Source organism: Pongo abelii, chromosome 9 (assembly GCF_028885655.2).
Source record: "Pongo abelii isolate AG06213 chromosome 9, NHGRI_mPonAbe1-v2.0_pri, whole genome shotgun sequence".
In the NCBI taxonomy this organism is placed as follows: Eukaryota; Metazoa; Chordata; class Mammalia; order Primates; family Hominidae; genus Pongo; species Pongo abelii.
Window position 1 is genome coordinate 21,418,651 of NC_071994.2, and position 16,980 is coordinate 21,435,630.

At 46.1% G+C, this 16,980-nt stretch overlaps 1 long non-coding RNA gene across 1 annotated transcript; it reads right to left on the reverse strand.

Annotated features, from left to right (window-relative positions):
* Positions 1-488: 488 nt before the first annotated feature.
* LOC100935922 (uncharacterized) lies at positions 489-3,042 on the reverse strand. The gene is made up of 3 exons (XR_008511114.1): positions 2,896-3,042; positions 1,777-2,038; positions 489-1,197 (listed from the first exon to the last, which is right to left on the reverse strand). It is a non-coding gene; the product is annotated as an uncharacterized LOC100935922 (long non-coding RNA).
* Between the last annotated feature and the right edge of the window lie 13,938 nt (positions 3,043-16,980).

Below are 16,980 nucleotides of genomic sequence, written 5' to 3' on the forward strand. Positions count from 1 at the left end.
GAGGTGGTGAGGGAGGAACAGACTGCCTTGTCCTCCACCAGATCTAAATCTGTCTCCTCCTGACAGTTGGCAGGATTATAGGATCTGGCTCCCATTTGGGCCTTCCACCTCCGCTGGCCTAAGCAGTCAAGTGTCAGAGAGCACTGGACCTAACAGCTCCCTCACCAGAGCAGCTGTGATTCCTTCTTCATTTCCAGCAGGGAAGACCCAACAACTTTTATAATATGGGATTTCTTTTATTCTCATGATAATAATGTTCATTGTGGAAAATAAAAAAAAAATGATAAAATAAAAATCAGCCAGAATTCCAACTTCTGGAGGTTTTGGTGTCTTTCTGCAAAGTTCCTATGCACATAGATACTTTATAAAATTATGAACATACTGTACATACAGTTTTGGAATATGCCTTTTTCCATCTGTCATGAAAAAGTCTTCAAATGCCTTTTAACAGCTACACAATAGTTCACTACACGAACCAACTCAAATGTAACTATTTTTGGCTTTTTATTATAAATAACACAAGAACCCTCAGTATTTGTTACATAATGTCCTAACAGAGTAGGGGAAATGCTCCCCAATCTGGTGCAATGTCCTGTGCCCAGGGAAACCAATTTTTTTTTTTTTTTTTTTATTTTAAGACGGAGTTTCACTCTTGTCGCCCAGGCTGGAGTGCAGTGGCGCAATCTCAGCTCACTGCAACCTCCGCCTTCTGGGTTCAAGCGAGTCTCCTGCCTCAGCCTCCCGGGTAGCTGGGATGTAATTTGATGCTACATTCTGAAACAATACACATATTTTAGACGCATGAATATTCTTTAACAATATTTTTATTCAATGATAAATTGCCAGGCAGGCAAGGGGGCCAGGATCAAGCCCTGGTCTCAGTATGCCAGAGTCTAAGGTGACTATGTTTGGTTTCTGCAGGGGCCTGCCATGGAGGCAGGCATGGGAAGGAGGAGTCAGTGGTTCTAATCATTGGAGGGTGTTGGGGGTGGAGTCAGGGTAACCCACCTGAAGTAGGCCTGGAGAAAAAACCTGGCAGCTGGGGCGTGACTGGGAAAGCACTTGAGGACCTGGGTGGGGGCCAACATTCATACGCACTGCAGCCAGGAGGGTGGTCTGCCTCCTGTGGGTGGTGCTCATGTTAAAGCTCCTCCTTGGGACCACTACCATCACCATATCTCTAGTTTCCTGCTTGGCCTGGAAAAAAGAAATCAAACAAGAGAGAAAGAAGGGCACAGGAGAAGAGACAATGAGGAGAACAGTGTGAAAGTGAGAAAAAGGAGACAGAAGGTAAAAGAAGTCAGTGCAGGGAGGCAGGTGCTTTGACAAGTGGAAACTTTTTGGTAGACATTTAAGCAGCAAGAGGCACTTTTGGTCCTGGACAAGCTTATTGCACATCCACAGTTGATGAGCTCTCAAGGGCCAATGACAAGTATTCAGATACCTGATGGGTCAGGGAAATGGCGTTTGCCAACTCTACTGACTACAGACCCTGACTCTAAACTGATTTGGTGCCCTCTTTCTGCAAATCAATTTCTCAAACTTTCTGGTAGCTGGTTATTTCTCAGTGGAGCAGACGATGAACTAGTGCTAGGGAACAGGTCTTCTTTCAGGCTCCCGGCAATTCTCAGGAGGGAGTGAAAAGTGGAAAAAATTTCGGTGGCCTGGGCTAGAGTCAGGAGGTGGGAGGAGGGAAGGGCTGGGGAGAAAGAATATGGGGAAAAGGAAAGAGAGGAGGAGGGGTGGGTATGAGTCAAAGAGTTCTGCCCTCCTTACCCATGGTCACCTCTTGCTGCCAAATAATTATACTGTCTTCTTTTCAGGCTGCAGGAAATGGTGTTCTGGTATTCATTGGAAAAGCCCAACAGTCATTGTCAGCTTCTGAGGCGTATGAATGGGGTACGGGGGGAGGCCATGGTGTTGGTTGGAAAAACCGAGGGCAGCAAATGCAGGGGCCTCACTCTTACTATGGGAACACATCTCCGTTCAACTTGGTGAGAAGAGAATGAATGTTTCAAAAGGACCTTTTATCAGGAAACTACAGGAAAGAATCAAAACAACCCGTAAGTGGGGTTAAAGGGCATTCTTCAGTCTCAGTAGCTTTTTCCTCTCTGCCTAACTCTGTGTGAGTGGACAGTGGACCAAAATGCTTCCTCTATTATTATTTTTTTTTAAGACAGGGTCTCACTCTGTTGCCCAGGCTGGAGTGCAGTGGTGCAATCTCTGCTCACTGCAGCCTCCACCTCCCGGGTTTAAGTGATTCTCATGCCTCAGCCTCCCAAGTAGCCAAGTAGCTGGGATTACAGGTGCCTGCTATGACGCCTGACTAATTTTTGTATTTTTAGTAGAGGTGGGGTCTCGTCATATTGGCCAGGCTGGTCTCGAACTCCTGTCCTCAAGTGATCTGCCCACCTCGGCCTCCCAAAGTGCTGAAATTACAGGCATGAGCCTCCATGCTCGGCCATCCTCTATCTTTTGAGTTCACACTCAGAGGCCCTTCTGGTAAGCAACCACTTCCCCTCACCCTCCAAGCTCTCCCTTTGGCCAAAGGGCATCTCTCCTCCCTTCCTTTTGAGCATCCTCCTGGCTCTGGATCCTGGAAGTGCTTCTCTACTCTGGTCCTTTCCCTGATGTTCACAATTAACTAGCCTGTGAGGCAGGGCGTCTTCCAAAACATCCAAAAGCAAAGGAGTCAACAGATCATGGGGAATCAACCCTCCTTATGAAAAGGCAACTGGACACCAGGATGAGGAAGAGACTCGCCCAGGGTCACAGAATGAGGGAATGATAGGCGTAGGGGCAGAACACAGCCAGTGCAGCCTACCTAATACTACTACTAATAGAACCCATTAGTAGCTGCTAAGCCTTTTCTGCTTCCCCGTCCAAGGCTCTAACCTGCGTGTGGGTCTAGGCTGACGCTACCGTCCCCTCCCCATTCCCCCTGCCTGTGACGCCCAGGCCTTCGCGGTGAGACCAGCAGGTGTGGGCATCAGGAACTTCACCATTGGCTCAAATAGCCGGGAGCGATTGGCCTGTCCTCCAACCTCCTTTTGTGTCAGGGGATGCTGCTCATTGGCCTAGCAGAAGTGATTGACAGGTCAATAGCCCAGTGAACGATGAGCCTTGGAAGCGTGATGGCAGTTACCAGTCAATTCTCGCTTTGCGAGATCCTGGGGTCACGGTTTTATTTTTTTCCGAAGTAGATTCAGCCATTTTTCACACTCAAAATCCAGCGTCTTCTCAGTAAAGGGTGTAAAGAAATTTCCAAAGAAGGAATGCGTTTGGGGCTCTAAAAATACAAACGAACCCTTCAAGAGAAATGAGAGTGTCATATTGAATGAATGACTTAATAAAAGGGGTTTTGCTTTGCCAAACACTTGGTGGGCGAGTGAGTGGGCAGGAAGGGGGGGAAAGGTGGCCGGGAATGGGGACAGAGGAGTCAGGCAGCAGAAGGCTGGAGTCAAAAATGCTTATTGCAGCTTTTGTAACCTGTGTGAAATGCCGTGGCCATTCTTGGGGTCTGGATAGGTTCTGGGACCTGGGGGAAAGGATGGGGTCTCTTCTGGGGACTCTTAAGGTCCAGGAATCGGGGGCTAACTGGCAGTGGGTTGATGAGGCAGTGGTTGTGGTAAGAGCTGGCTTGAATGGTGAAAAGGGTAGCCTGGACCGTGAGACAATTCCTGAGAGTAGCTAGTGATGGTCGGAGCATAGAGATGGAGTGGCCCATCCTCGAAGGGTCTAGTCACATAAGATGGGGTCTCTGGAAGAATGACAGTGGATCACCCCATAACTGGTTAGAAGATGGAGTTGGAGATAAAGAGAGATGAGACAGGGAGTTGAGAGATGGAAAGTTTGACAAAGGAAAGAGAAAGTGCCACAGGGACTGAGAGCTGGAGTCCCAGAAAAGCTGAGCAAATCATGCTTGGTACATAGCTGTCACTCAGTAAGTGCTAGCTATTATTATTGCTCCCTTTGGAAGGGTAGGGGAGGGGTTGTTCAAGTCTAGTAGTTCAAAGGCAATAGGAGGAAGTGAGTGGAGAAGTAAAAGAGTGCCAGGAAAATAGTCCATTCTAGTTGTCCGCTTCTCTCCCCCCGTGATTATGAGAACTGCAGAAACCACTCCTCCATTAGGGGGATGAGAGGGAAGAATTGAACTAAAGAGAGAGGGCGCTGGTATGTTCTGCAGCTGGAAACCCAAAGGATGGGAAGTAGGCATGGGGAGAGGCTGCCCTTCCAAGTGTCTTCAACAGAGCCTGTTAGAAGTGAGGTGAAAGAGGAGGGAACAGGTGAGAAGTAGAATGGGTTGTGGCATGGTTAGGCCCTGGGTGAACCATGTATGATATACATAACAGTTGTCATGATTGCTGGGGTGGGGTCCTGGGGAGGAGCCCCCCTAGTTGTCTCTCCTGAGAAAAGGGAATAGTGGTGAGATTCAAGACTCCATTGGAAATTCCCAACAATCATTGTCACAAATGTCAACTGACTCAGGGACTACAAATTTCTGAGGGAAGAGAGGAAAAGACTCTTCTAAATTTTCTATTTGGCAAGCAGGGTGTGTACCAACTGAGGCTCCTAAATAGAGAGTGCATAGTACAGTTCATCAAGGTTCTGAACAGAAAAAATGAAACTCCTGATGTCAATACTCCATTTCCCTTGGCCTTCCTACCCCCACTAATGTGTGTTCTCTTTTTAGCAAGTCATTGAATGATTGGCATTTGTTGGGAGGGGTGCAGCCTGGGCAGCTCTGAGGTAGCTAAGAGAAGGTGATGTTGAAGGAAGAGCAAAGAGTGCTTTTGAGTCCCCAAATTCCACTTAAATATGTATCTGTAGGGGAACCAACAAGCTCTCTTTGCGCAACAGTTGAAATGCAAAGCCATTTGGACTAGCCTACTACCTAAGGAACTCTCTTCTATAATGTCCGGGGGAAAAGCAAGTAGGGAGAGGGGAAGATAAGGTAGGCCAGAGAGAGGAGAGACACAGAGAAGAAGGCAGGGACAAGATGGAGAGATTAGTGACAGCAGACGCTGAGGCTGGACTGAGAGGGTTACGAGAGACAGCCCTGGAATGATCTAGTTAACTTACCTGCCAAATCTTCAAAGTCTTTTCTATTTCTATTTCCACTGAATATGGTTCTCCTAATTTACAAAGAAAATTTATGTAGTCTTCTATGGTTCCAGAAAGCCTTGCATTTACTAACTTCTACCAACTTTATGGAAACTGTTCAGAATTTTGTTGAGGCTCCCAAGAAACTCCTGAAGATCTTGCTCGTGGTGTTCAGATCTGGGTGGGGCAGATGAGCTAGGCAGTGGGGTGCTTGTGGAAGCCAAAGCTTGGAAGTTGGTTTCTGGAAAGTGCTCTCATTTCTTATCTCCATGGATCAACGGCTAAACAAGTCATTGGATAGGAGTGGAGTAAGTCTCCTTGTTAGCATGCTGGGATGTGGCATGGACAGCAGCATCACAGTTGAGGTGCTAAGGTGGAGATAATTAGCATCATGATAGAGGCTGTTGGCCTTGCAGTGGAGAGAACCTGATGGAGCACGGTAGTGGGGAGTGAGGGTAAACTGGCCCTCAATGAGGGCTAGTTTCTGTTGATTGTGGATGTTTTACTCATAGTCAATGACTAGAAGTGTTTCTGATAATCTGACTAAGGTTGTAGGCAAGGGGCTGGGAGGAAAGTACGGCCTGGGTAAGGAGGGCACAGGTACTGAGCAGGGCCCTGAAGCCAATTGTTGCTAGTCTGGAAAGATACTCTCCCCTCCCACCAGAAGGAAATCAAACAGGCCTGAGAGGGTTATGGGCAGAGTCAGAGATGGAGAAGAGGAAATAAGCAGATGACGGCAAGAGAGGCAAACGAGTGTGATGGAGAATCATGAGAGATGGCAGGCCATTGAGCTGACTCTTCAGGTCATCTAAGGATGTCTCTTTTTGCTCCTACTTCCCCCTGAGATGATTCTCGTAAAACACCAAGGGTGATAAAAATAGATCCGGGGTTTGGGGCTTCAGAAAATGGCCTTTGTCATTTACAGTACTGACTTCCACTAAACCATCTCCATGCATGGGAAGCTTGTATGCAACAGAACATGGATTTTCAGCTTGGAAGGGTAAATGACTCTCCTGTGTGGTGGACTTGTCTTGGTGACTCCAAATATGGGAAATGTCCAAGAGGAGGCGGACTGGCCACTGGCACACTGGGAGCTAGTTATGGACTTTTTCTCCAAGTTCTTCTCTCTGCCAGTGGGAAGTGGTGACAGGGTCTGATGGTCACCAGGAGGCTTTGAGGAGGTGGGGGAGAAGGCAGGCAGGCAGAGAAACCCGGCCGGTGGCAGGAGGGCAGGTGGGTGCGTGAGTCCTTTAACTCCTTCTGCTCCTCCCGGGTAGTGTTCTGTAGCTGGACTTTCTGTGAGATTAGACTTCCCGTCCTTCCCAGCCTCCTAGGCCTGTCACCAGTCATATGTCTTGCAGTAAAGTGAGGAGTGGGGAGCAGGAGAGTAGGAAAGAAAAAGAGAGACAGAGATGGGGAGAAACTGAACCAAGGTGATATATGCAGAGACAGAAAGACAAATCCACTGAACAGTGATGCCGCCTCTACGTCTCTTCTGTTGCTTTTCTTCATAAATGATTATGCTCATTTTCAGGGGATCTTTATGTCCTCCATCAAGGATTTAGAGCCCAACCATCATACTTTCTGAGCTAAACTTGCCCAACTTGCATTTGGTGTCCCTACTTGCTAAAAAATAGATCCCTCAGCTTATGAAGAGTTTAAGTGATTCGCAGACAAGGGGTTTGCACGAATTCCTAGACAATGTGAGGGCACTCCTGAGAGGTAAACACTGCCAGCTGCCCCCTTTCCCTTCCACATGGGCGTATACAGGGAAAGGAGGGGAGGGGAGAAAATGAGCAGTAGAAGGAGGCAGGAAGGAGTTGTGAGTCCTTACTCTCTCCAAATCTGCTACAGTAGCCTGGTTGAGAGAGGGGAAAAGAGCGTGGATGAAGGTGGACAGGCCTGGATGGAAGAGGTGATGAAAATAAAATGGGAATGCCTGAGGGTGAGGTTGAAGAGGTGTCTCTGTGTCAGTTTGCTCCTTGGGTAGTTGTGTTATGTAACGGTTAAGGCTGCCTCTAGGCCACCAGAAATGAGATGAGACTCCTGATCCCCATATGAGCACCCTGAATTATTTCTTCTGCTTGTGGCATATTTGGAACTTGATGCTTTTAAGATTCAGGAGTGAGGTTTTGGGTGAATTGTTTTCCTATTTAGGGATGGGAGGAATACCTTCTAATGTGTTGTGAGATTCAAAGGAAGCAGAAACTCCCCATCCTATACTATTGCTCTTCCCTAAGCCCAGCCCTCTGTTTCTCCTCCAAAGTCCTCTCTGATGAGATGCATGTAACACGCAGGAGGGAAGAGTCTGCAAAGTTGTCTGCCAGCATTATTGCCATGGGAGTGAGCATACCCCTTTGCACCATGGCAGCCTAGGACAAGACTGGAATTTTTCAAAACGAACTTTTACAGGGAAACAAAGGTTAAAAGAAAATAAAATAAGGTGATGTGAAAAAATTAGAGCCAACAGGGCTTTTGACTGGCTGGCAACCTGCCGTGATTCTAAACCTTGCCGTTAGCCATTTGGCTCTATTGGATTCCCCCACCCGTTCTCATCTTGGTCTTGTGGAAATGGATTCTTTGCAGAGCCCTGGGGTCGCCTCCTCCACTCTTTGGTCACCATAGGTGGGGCAGGGCTTTCTCCATCTCACCTCCTGTCCCTTTCCTCTGTTTTTGTGGTCCTGCAATCTAGCCCAGATCTCTTCTCTTGGTTGACTAGTTGGGGTGCAAAACCTTGTTATTCTCTAGTTTTAACCTGTGTAGGAGCCATTTTAGGGGTGGCATAAGGAGTTAGGCTGTGCACAGAGATGTCAGGTCATCAGCAAACGAAATAAAATGCTGTTCGAGGCTCACATTTCATCTCTGTTCCCGTTTTGAAAACTCCTAAGATGTCCCCTCCCCTGTCTTCCCTGTCCTCCCAATGGTTACAGAATCCAGTCTTTACAGTTTTACAAAATTAATACTAAAAACACATTACTGTTGAAAGGAATTTTTCTCAAAGGAAAATAAGGGTCATTTCTTCACAGAGAAGACAAGGCTGGAGCCTAATAATATAAACTAAACCTCAAAGAAAATGTGAACACATTGAATATTTAATCTAGAAGTATATGTTAGGTATGTTAATATGATACACAAATAAAAGAGTGAATTCATGCAAATGCTAAAATGGTAGGCAGGCTGGTGGGAGGAGAGTGGGCAGGGTGGGGCTGCCTTAGCCAGCTCTGGGGTCTAGTGGTCTCAGCAGGCATCTCCTTGGATGTTGGCAGGCTTATGGATGTATGGCCTTGGCCTCAGGCGGCCTTCCAGAGCAATAGGTGAGGGATGTGGGTGGCAGAGCCTGAAGTCTGAGTGACCCCAGGATGGCTAAGATACTCTGTGATGGGGTGCCTGATGTGGGTCAGTGAGTCTGAGGAAGGCTGCAGGGTGACACTGAGAACTGGGTCTTAGGGGATAGGAGCAAAAGAAGAAGGCTGGGGAGTGATGCAGCTCTTGAAGTAAACTGTCTGTGTCCTGGCTGGAGCCTGGAGTCTTGGGGGAACCATGGCCCCCCTAGAAGGCCCCGCTAGAGGTCCATTATAACAGCCCTGTGGTGCACACCTCAGAGGCCAAGGCAGTTTCTTGTCAGGTCTCTTGAGTTGTTGATGGAATCGGAGTTATGGTGGTGGCATGGGGGTAATTTACTAAAGAAATACATTATGTTCCTGGGTATGCATACTTTTTTAGGGAGGACGAGCGAGGAAGAGGACTCGTGTCTGTGTCTGATCCTGTGGGGTGCTGGAGGAAAGGGGCACTTTGGCACCACATTCTCTTACTTTCTCTAGTTCTCCAGGGGGCGAAGCTCTTCCCCCCACCAGCTGGCTCCTCTCTGCTATTGGGTTAGATGAGGTTAATTGACCAGCAAGGGAAGGCAGTGAGGAAAAAGACTGCTTCATTGAGGAACAATAGAAGAAGAAATCTTCCAGCCTGGAATTGTAAATGGGACCACTGAGGAGAAATAGCAGCTTCAACAGACAAGATAACACATTAAGGAGGCAGGTCAGGGAGAGGACAGGGTGCAGGGTCACAGGGGCTGGGGCCTTCGGCAGGCTGGAGTCTAAGGTGCCTATGTTTGGCTGCTGCAAGAGACCTGATAGGCCTCTTGAGTTTGTCAGGGAAGTATGGGAAGCATCCATGAACTAGGGCCCACAGGGTGATGTGTCTGGTCTTCCTGTGGATGATAGGTAGAGAAGCATGTGGGCAGCTAGAACAATGCAATGGTAGGAAGTACTAGGGACCATCTTCTTTCCACGCCTCCTGTGTGGCTTTATGTGGCTACCTGAGGCTAAGGGGTTGGTAAAATGCTTCTGAATCCCTAATGTCAGTTTCACTTCCTCTGGAGAGCCCCGTTGGGGGAGCAGAGGGGAGCATGTCTGCAGGAAGCAGAGGAGGCATGGAAAAAAGTTCAAGTAGATAAAGGTGGATAGACAGCCTGGAGAAGGGAGGCAACTAAGCCTTTTAAGTTGCTCTTGTATTCCATTGAAAATAGTTCAGCCAATTCACAGAGCATGGTCATAGCGCTTTCAGAACCCTGCAGGCCTCAGGAAAAACTGTTTATTTACACTGTGCATTTCACATAAATCCTCTCAGCTGGAAGAGGTGTGCACTTTGACAGAAGCAGGCTGGAACTTGGTTGGTATTTCTTCCTTCCGGTTTCCTGGTTTGCTGGGGGAAGGTGGGAGGGGCAGTGGGCCACAGGGAGGGACGGCGCTGCCAGATGTCTTCTTTTTCTCTTTCTTGGGGTGTAACAAAACAAAGAGAATGTCTGCAATTTTTTTTGGGCGATCCAGAAAAGAGGGCTGTGAAAGGCAGAGGGCTAGAGTGTGGGAAGGGGTAGGGTTAGGAGTCAAAAAACGAGAAGAAAGAAAAGGAAGAGTAGGCCTCCCTGAAGGGCCCCTAATCACTCTAGCAGCTGGGGAGTCTGGGACTGGAGGGGAGAAAACAGGGAATGAGAGGTGGGAGTAGGAGAGAGAGTGAGATTTCTCCTACTCCCTTAAAACTCTTTTTTTTTTTTTCTTTTTGAGACAGAGTCTCTCTCCGTTGCCTAGGCTGGAGTGCAGTGGTGCGATCTTGGCTCACTGCAACCTCTGCCTCCCGTGTTCAAGCAATTCTCCTGCCTCAGCCTCCTAAGTAGCTGGGACTACAGGCACATGCCACCATGCCTGGCTAATTTTTGCCTTTTTAGTAGAGACGGGGTTTCACCATGTTGGCCAGGCTGGTCTTGAACTCCTGATTTCAGGTGATCGGCCTGCCTTGGCCTCCCAAATTGTTGAGATTACACAACGCGTGAGCCTCCATGCCCAGCCAAAGTGAAACTCATTCTTTATATGAGGTTTCTCCACTGTGCCTTAATCGGATAGAAATGTCCCAGTGTGGTATCTGGAGCACTGGGTGGCATCATTACAAGAGAGTTGCCTGGGCCAGTGCCCAGGTAGAGGGTGACTGCCTCTTTTTCATCTCTGAGAGAAGGGAGGCACAGCCATCCGTCCTTTTCTCACACCTTCCTGATGTCTTTGCCATCCCAGCTCTGTTCTCCTCTCTTTAGCCCTCTCTTCACATGATCGATGTTAGCAGAATGTGGAGTTTAGGGAAACAAATGCAGGGTGGAAGCAAAAGGCTGAGGTGGCTTTTTGTCAAGAGAAAAGAGCTTTTGGGGGAGTGAATCTTCTCATTTGACTTGAGTTTGTAGCCAATAATTTTATCAGTGCACAATAATAAATATGCCAGAGGGTGGCTGGGAGGATGAAGGGCTAATACTTTTCTGTGGCAGGCCAGAATCTAAGGTGAGCTTATCAGAACATGGGAGGCCCTTGGGTTAGTTAAGTGAGATCATGGGTGAAGATACTGTGGCAGATCAGGTGACATAGACAAGCCTGGGTCATCCCTGTAAAGATAGTAAATAGTGGGTTTCTGATGAATGAGGAAAGCCTCTTCTGAAAGACATCGACTCAGAAGCAGGGTCTCCAGATGGAAGTATCACACGGCCAGGGTGATCCTCACTTTGTCTGTTCTTGTGCTTGGCAGGTGGAAGATGCCCTCTCCCCCTTTACCTACATCTTTCATAACTTTCCAAGATTCGTTTCCATCTTGGGTGGGGGTGGGAGGAGAAGGAGGATAAAGAATCAGATGAGCTGAAGGAGAGACACAGAAAGAGAAAATCAGGTAATCACTGAAAGGCAGAAACCCAGAAAAAGACTACATCAGCCCAAGTGACAAGTCCACCAAGTCACTCCTCCTATACCAGCTGCCCCTCAAAAAGATTCTGCTGATTTCAAAGTTACATTTGCCATGTCTTCAGAGCCTTTCAAAGGTGTAAAAAGAAAAAAAAGGAAACTATACAAAGCCACTTTTGCTAAACTTTCCAAGCTTGCAAGATGTACATTCTGGGTGAAGATCTATTACTGATCTTGTTAATTACTCATGGGACTTGGGTTTGTGTGGGAAAAGAGAGAAAGTGGAGAGAATTTGAGTCAGAGCCAGGTAGAAGACAGCTTCTTCCCTTGTTTCCTTGAGCTCCCTGAGGGCAGGGAACAGGCTCTTTCATCTCTATGTCCCACGTGTCTAGCATATAGTAAGAGCTCAATAAATTGGCACTTACTGAATTGAACTAAATTATTTGTTGAATTTCCATGTGGGTAAAGACACAAAATCTGTTCCTGTTGTGGAACAAGGGACCATAAAGGTGCAGGGTGGAGTGGGAGAAGTATGAATTTGGAAATCCAAAGGAAAGAAACAGAATCTCTCCCAAATAACCACTACTAGGAGCGGCGGTGCAATGGATGGGGGAAAAGGAAGAGGGCAAAAGGAGGTGGGAGGGAGAATAAAAGTGAGGGTCTGTGTTGCCTTTGAACCTGTGCATACTTCTTCCTCAGAAAGTTCTTAAGTCTTTGGTCATCCTTCAAAACCTAGCTCAAGTGCCATGTCCTCTGGAGTCTATCCTGAGAACCCTCCCTATGCCACACCTCAGTGGTTCTTTACATTCCAATTTCTCATTTATATGAAGTATTAGTTGTGTGATCAGTTGCAAATATGAAGACTTCTCTGCTAGACTGGGAGCTCTTTGGGGGCAAGTACTGTTCTTTTTTTTTTTTTTTTTTTATCCTCAGTGCCTGATATATAGCGGGGGCTGAGGGCAGGGAGTTTTGTCAGTTGCCCTAAAATTGATGGGTAGGCCTGGCGTCAGGGCTCCTGGCAGCAGGCAGTAGGCAATGATCCAGGCTGACAGCTGTTTGATGCCTTGGGGGCTTGACAGCCTTATCCCTTCGGGGTAGTTCCAGAGACCTACCTGTAGAGACTGGGGCTAAGAGAGAGATAAGACTCCAGTTTAAGAAATAGTGAAATAGTGAACAGAATGAAAAGCAAGATATCAGCTTGCTCTTGAGGACCAAAGAACAAAACAGTGGCTTCACCTATTGAAACTGGTGTTTGAGGAAATGACTTGTTCATTGGGAAGAATGCCAAGGGCCCACATGCTAGAGCCCAGGTTCCTGGGTCACCAGAATCCCCAGCCAGGACTTGATCTAGCTGCCCTGGATGGTTCTTCAAGTTCTGTGAGAAAGCTGGCAGCTTGGTCACTGAGCTGTGGATGGGGACTGGCCTACTTCCCGGGAGGAAGCAGGTCATAACAGGTGGGCTCTACATGTGACTGAGAGCTCTACTTCATAGGGTAGTTTATTTTACTGTAGGGTGGTTGTGATTAATTTAAAAAGTTATTTTTATTGATCTGAAATCCATCTGTCTTATAACTAGCACCCATGGGTTCTAGTTCAGCCTTTAATAGTCTGTTAAATTGCAAAATCTCTCCTCTGCATAAATATAAGTAGCAAGCAAGCAAATATCCCCTTGAACTATTGTGAGCCTTCTTGGCTCCTTCAATCATTTCCCCATCCCCAACCATTCTTCATAAAATATGTTTTCAAGTCCTTTCATAATTTTGCTCACTCTTCTGTGGACTTGCTCTAAGTCATTTATGTCCCCCTGAAATATAGTACCACAGTGGTACTCAGCTAGGCACAGAGGATACTGTTAAATCCTTACTTGGGGACTGTAGTTGAGTTGATGCAGACCGAGGAGGTCATAGTAAGAAAAACCTGAATCCCTGTTATTTTTTCCATTTTTCTTGAAACTCATACTGTTGCTAGATGAGGCTCTTCATTTTATACCTAATGATATTGATTTCTTTTAAGTGCAAGATTTACGAACGCTTCTTAGTAAATTTCATTTTTTAAAACATTAATATCTATCTCTTGAGATAGTTCTGAGTCTTAATTCACTCAGGCAGTACTAGCTATACCTCTCTATTTTGTAGTATTGACACATATTGAGGGACACTACTTTTATGTCTTTGTTTTCATTATTTAAAAAAACATTGAATGGGGTGGAGTGAAGCAGAGTGTGATTCTAGTTGGTCATGCAGTGATGGGTTTACCTAGTCATCCTATCATCCTGTGCACATTTTCTGTCTGGTTGATGTGGACATTATGACACTTTGTCAAGTACTTTACTCGTCCAGGTGTATGACATGCCATTCTTTCCTCCTGTTCTTACTCTTGGTCACCCTATCAAAATAGAAAATTTGCTTAGTGTAGCATGACTTCATTGTCAGTGACTCTATGATGGGATAGTTCTATCTTGTTAGTTATTCTAGGCTAGAGGCAGATAACACCAAGATCGATCTATCTGTCTGTCTATCTATCTATCTATCTATCTATCTATCTGTCTGTCTATCTATCTATCTATCTGCCTTGGTGTTATCCTCCTCTAGTCCTGCCCTTATATATATACAATATCCTTTGGGTAAGACAATATTTTCTCTTTTCTGATTCCGTGTTTCCCAAGGTCTGTTCTATTCTGGTCTCTATTGTGTTGTATGGCCAAGAAGGGCAAGTCTCACATAGATAACTTGGGCTGGCAAATTGATTATTGCAAAGGCATTAAGTAGCAGTTGAGCTTTAAAATCTGTTTCTTGGGAACTTGGTGGGTATGCATCTATTCCTTGGAGTCTGACTGAGGAAGTGATAAAGTCAAATGTGCAATACATGTCCTGCAAATCTTGGGCTGTAAAGACTCTATCAAAGGGTAGCTGTCCAGGGAATTTCAGCCTAAAGCAGCCAACCAGAGGTTAGATGAGAGAGGAATGACTGTCACGTTGTAGGATAGGGATCGGGAAAACTATCTGGAGGGGTGAGAAAAAAAGAGAAATCTATTGTTCACCAGTGTCCTTTATTCCTTTTTCCTCCAAGATTCTCAGGAAGGGATATGAAGGGGAAGGTCCTCCCCTCCCACTTGCTTCTCTCCAGTACTGGCACAGTTAATTTGCTAGCTTGCTCTACCATAGGCAGACAGTCTATGAAGTCCATGAGGCTTTTAATAGAGGTCAAGGCTGGTTGTAAAACCCCAAACTTTTTCTATTCATGATGCCTCTAACTTGTTGCTTAGGTCATCTGGTAGTAGGCTACGCCAGTGTGTTTACTTTTGAGCTTCAACTTCGGTCACTCTGGTAGCTCCTTACTGCTGCCTGGTTCCAATGTCTTAGTTGGCCAAGGCATTGAGAAGCTTTTTCTAGCTCATCAGTCACAAGTCTGCCTGGATTAGGACCAGTGGCATTTCTTCATTTCATGGTTGGGCAGGAAAGGGAATGAGATCTCTTGTTCCTTTCTTAACTTTTGCCACTTTCCTAGTGTCTTGCCAGAGAGCAGGGCCTGGTACCTATTTGCTTGAGAGGACATTGGCCCTTGTCCCCTTCCTAGACTTGGGAAATCTCCTTTCTCACTTGTCTGCTTCTCGTAGGCACCTTCCTCCTCCCCCTACACAGCTGGAATGATCAACTAAATGGATTTTAGATAGCTTCAGTTTTCTGCCACAACAGTGTCAGAAAGCTGAAGCAAGGATTTAAAAGCCTAAGTTACCTGGTTGAAATTGGAGGGAGAGAGAGAAATACAAAAAGTCACAACACAAAATTAATATCTAAAAACAAATTCTCCTGGTACAAGTATGTTCCTAATGCAACAGCTTATCCCTGTACCTTCCCCTTTTCTTCTCTGCACCCTTGATACGCATTTCCTCTGTCCATCTCCTCTTTGCTGGTCCCTGATGGCTTGCGGCTTTGTCCTTCTGGTTAACACATCCAAAATGGCTACAGTAGGGAAAATGCCACTTACCAGCCTCGCACCTCCCATGCTTGTTGTTCAAATGATTACTTCACTTCTACCTTGGCGAGATGCTACTTTTAGATTCAGAGAACCTCAGAAAGCTCTAGCTCTAAATGTGTACAGAATCTATTATAAGCTTTTAATGTAAGCCTCTGCGCCAGAGGCAGTGTTCGTGTGCAGAGTTTGGTTGTTTCTTTAGAACGTTAGCCTTCCTCTTGTTGGAATGACTGATGTGGCTTCTGCTGTAGCTCAGGGGCAGGGAATTGGGACAGACAATCTACTGCCCAAACTCCTGCCACCCAATGGCTATTGTTAAGAAAATTCAGTAGTAGTTGCCTAGACCCAACTTCAGTGAACCTCAAGGTATTGCTTCTTTGAGATGACACATTGTCTTTGGGCTGTTCCTGTCATTATTCTAACAGGATTTAACTCATGCACTTGTGTTGAGGGATAATGGTAAGATCAAGCATGACTTGCCGTGTGATCCCGTTCTCTCTCTACTCTCACCATTCAGGCTGATTTGCTGGGGACACGAAATGCCACTGGGTGGCTGATAGTCCCTCTGTTGCAAGGCTTCCTTGCTAGACTTGAAGCCTCTTAGAAGTTGTGAATAGGATACAAGTTCAGCAACCTGTAGGTTGTGACACGGCCTGTGTTTAATACATCTAAAAATCTGCTGATCTATACATAAAGCAGAAGGATCGCAACTATTGTCTTGTAGCTTTAACTTTCCTTTTCAATTGGTTCGTGTTTTGTTTTTTTCTGGTGTTGCTGTAGTTGAATCAGAATCTGTACTGCCAAGAAACTAAACTTAAATTTCCCATTTCCTAAGTGGGAATTCCTTATTCCTCTAGACTGTGAATTCTTTGAAGGTAAGGGCTGTGCCTTGTTTGTTTCTGTAATCCCAGTGCCTAACCGGGTGCCTTCAGTGTTGATAGTGTGGAGAGTTGGATGTTCATTAAATATGTGAGGATGCCTTCCCCTCCTTGGCTTCGTTGACACTACCCTTCTCTGGTTTTTTTTCTGTCTCATGAGTCACTTTTCAGTGGCCTCTGCTGGACTAGGCTAAGTCCTGGGGCAATTGCTTTTCCATACTCCTCTAATCTCAGCCAGATTCATGATTTTAGATTATATGCTAATGGCTCTCCACTCCCATGAGAGCCAGATTGAGCTTTTAACTGCTTGTCTCCTGTCTAAAACAGAATCCTTGATTTCCTTTTCTAGTTCAACTCCCAAATTGTTTCTGCAGCAGCCTCCCCCACCTTAATAATAGGACCTACATTTGTTCACAGCCCTCAAATTGGGATCACCCTTGATTTGTCTACTTTCTTTACATCTCCACATCCAATTTGTTAGTGCTACCTGCAAAATACATTCTTGACTTGTCTATGTGTTCGTTAGCACTACCGTTACTACCCGTAAACAAGGCCACCATCATCGTGAGCCTAGACATTGGATGCCTCCTAACTGCGTTTGCTCTTGCTCTATACTATAGCAGAGGGGTCTTTTAAAAATGTAAATTGAATTCCATTGGGTTCCTTGCTTAAAAGCCTTCTCTGACTGTCCTTTACACCTAGACTCACGTGTGTCCTTACGTGTATCCTACCTTCATAGGCATCTCTCTGCACTCATACATCCCTGCCTTTGCACCAATTGGAAAAAACCTAAATCTCCACTACAAATGTTATTT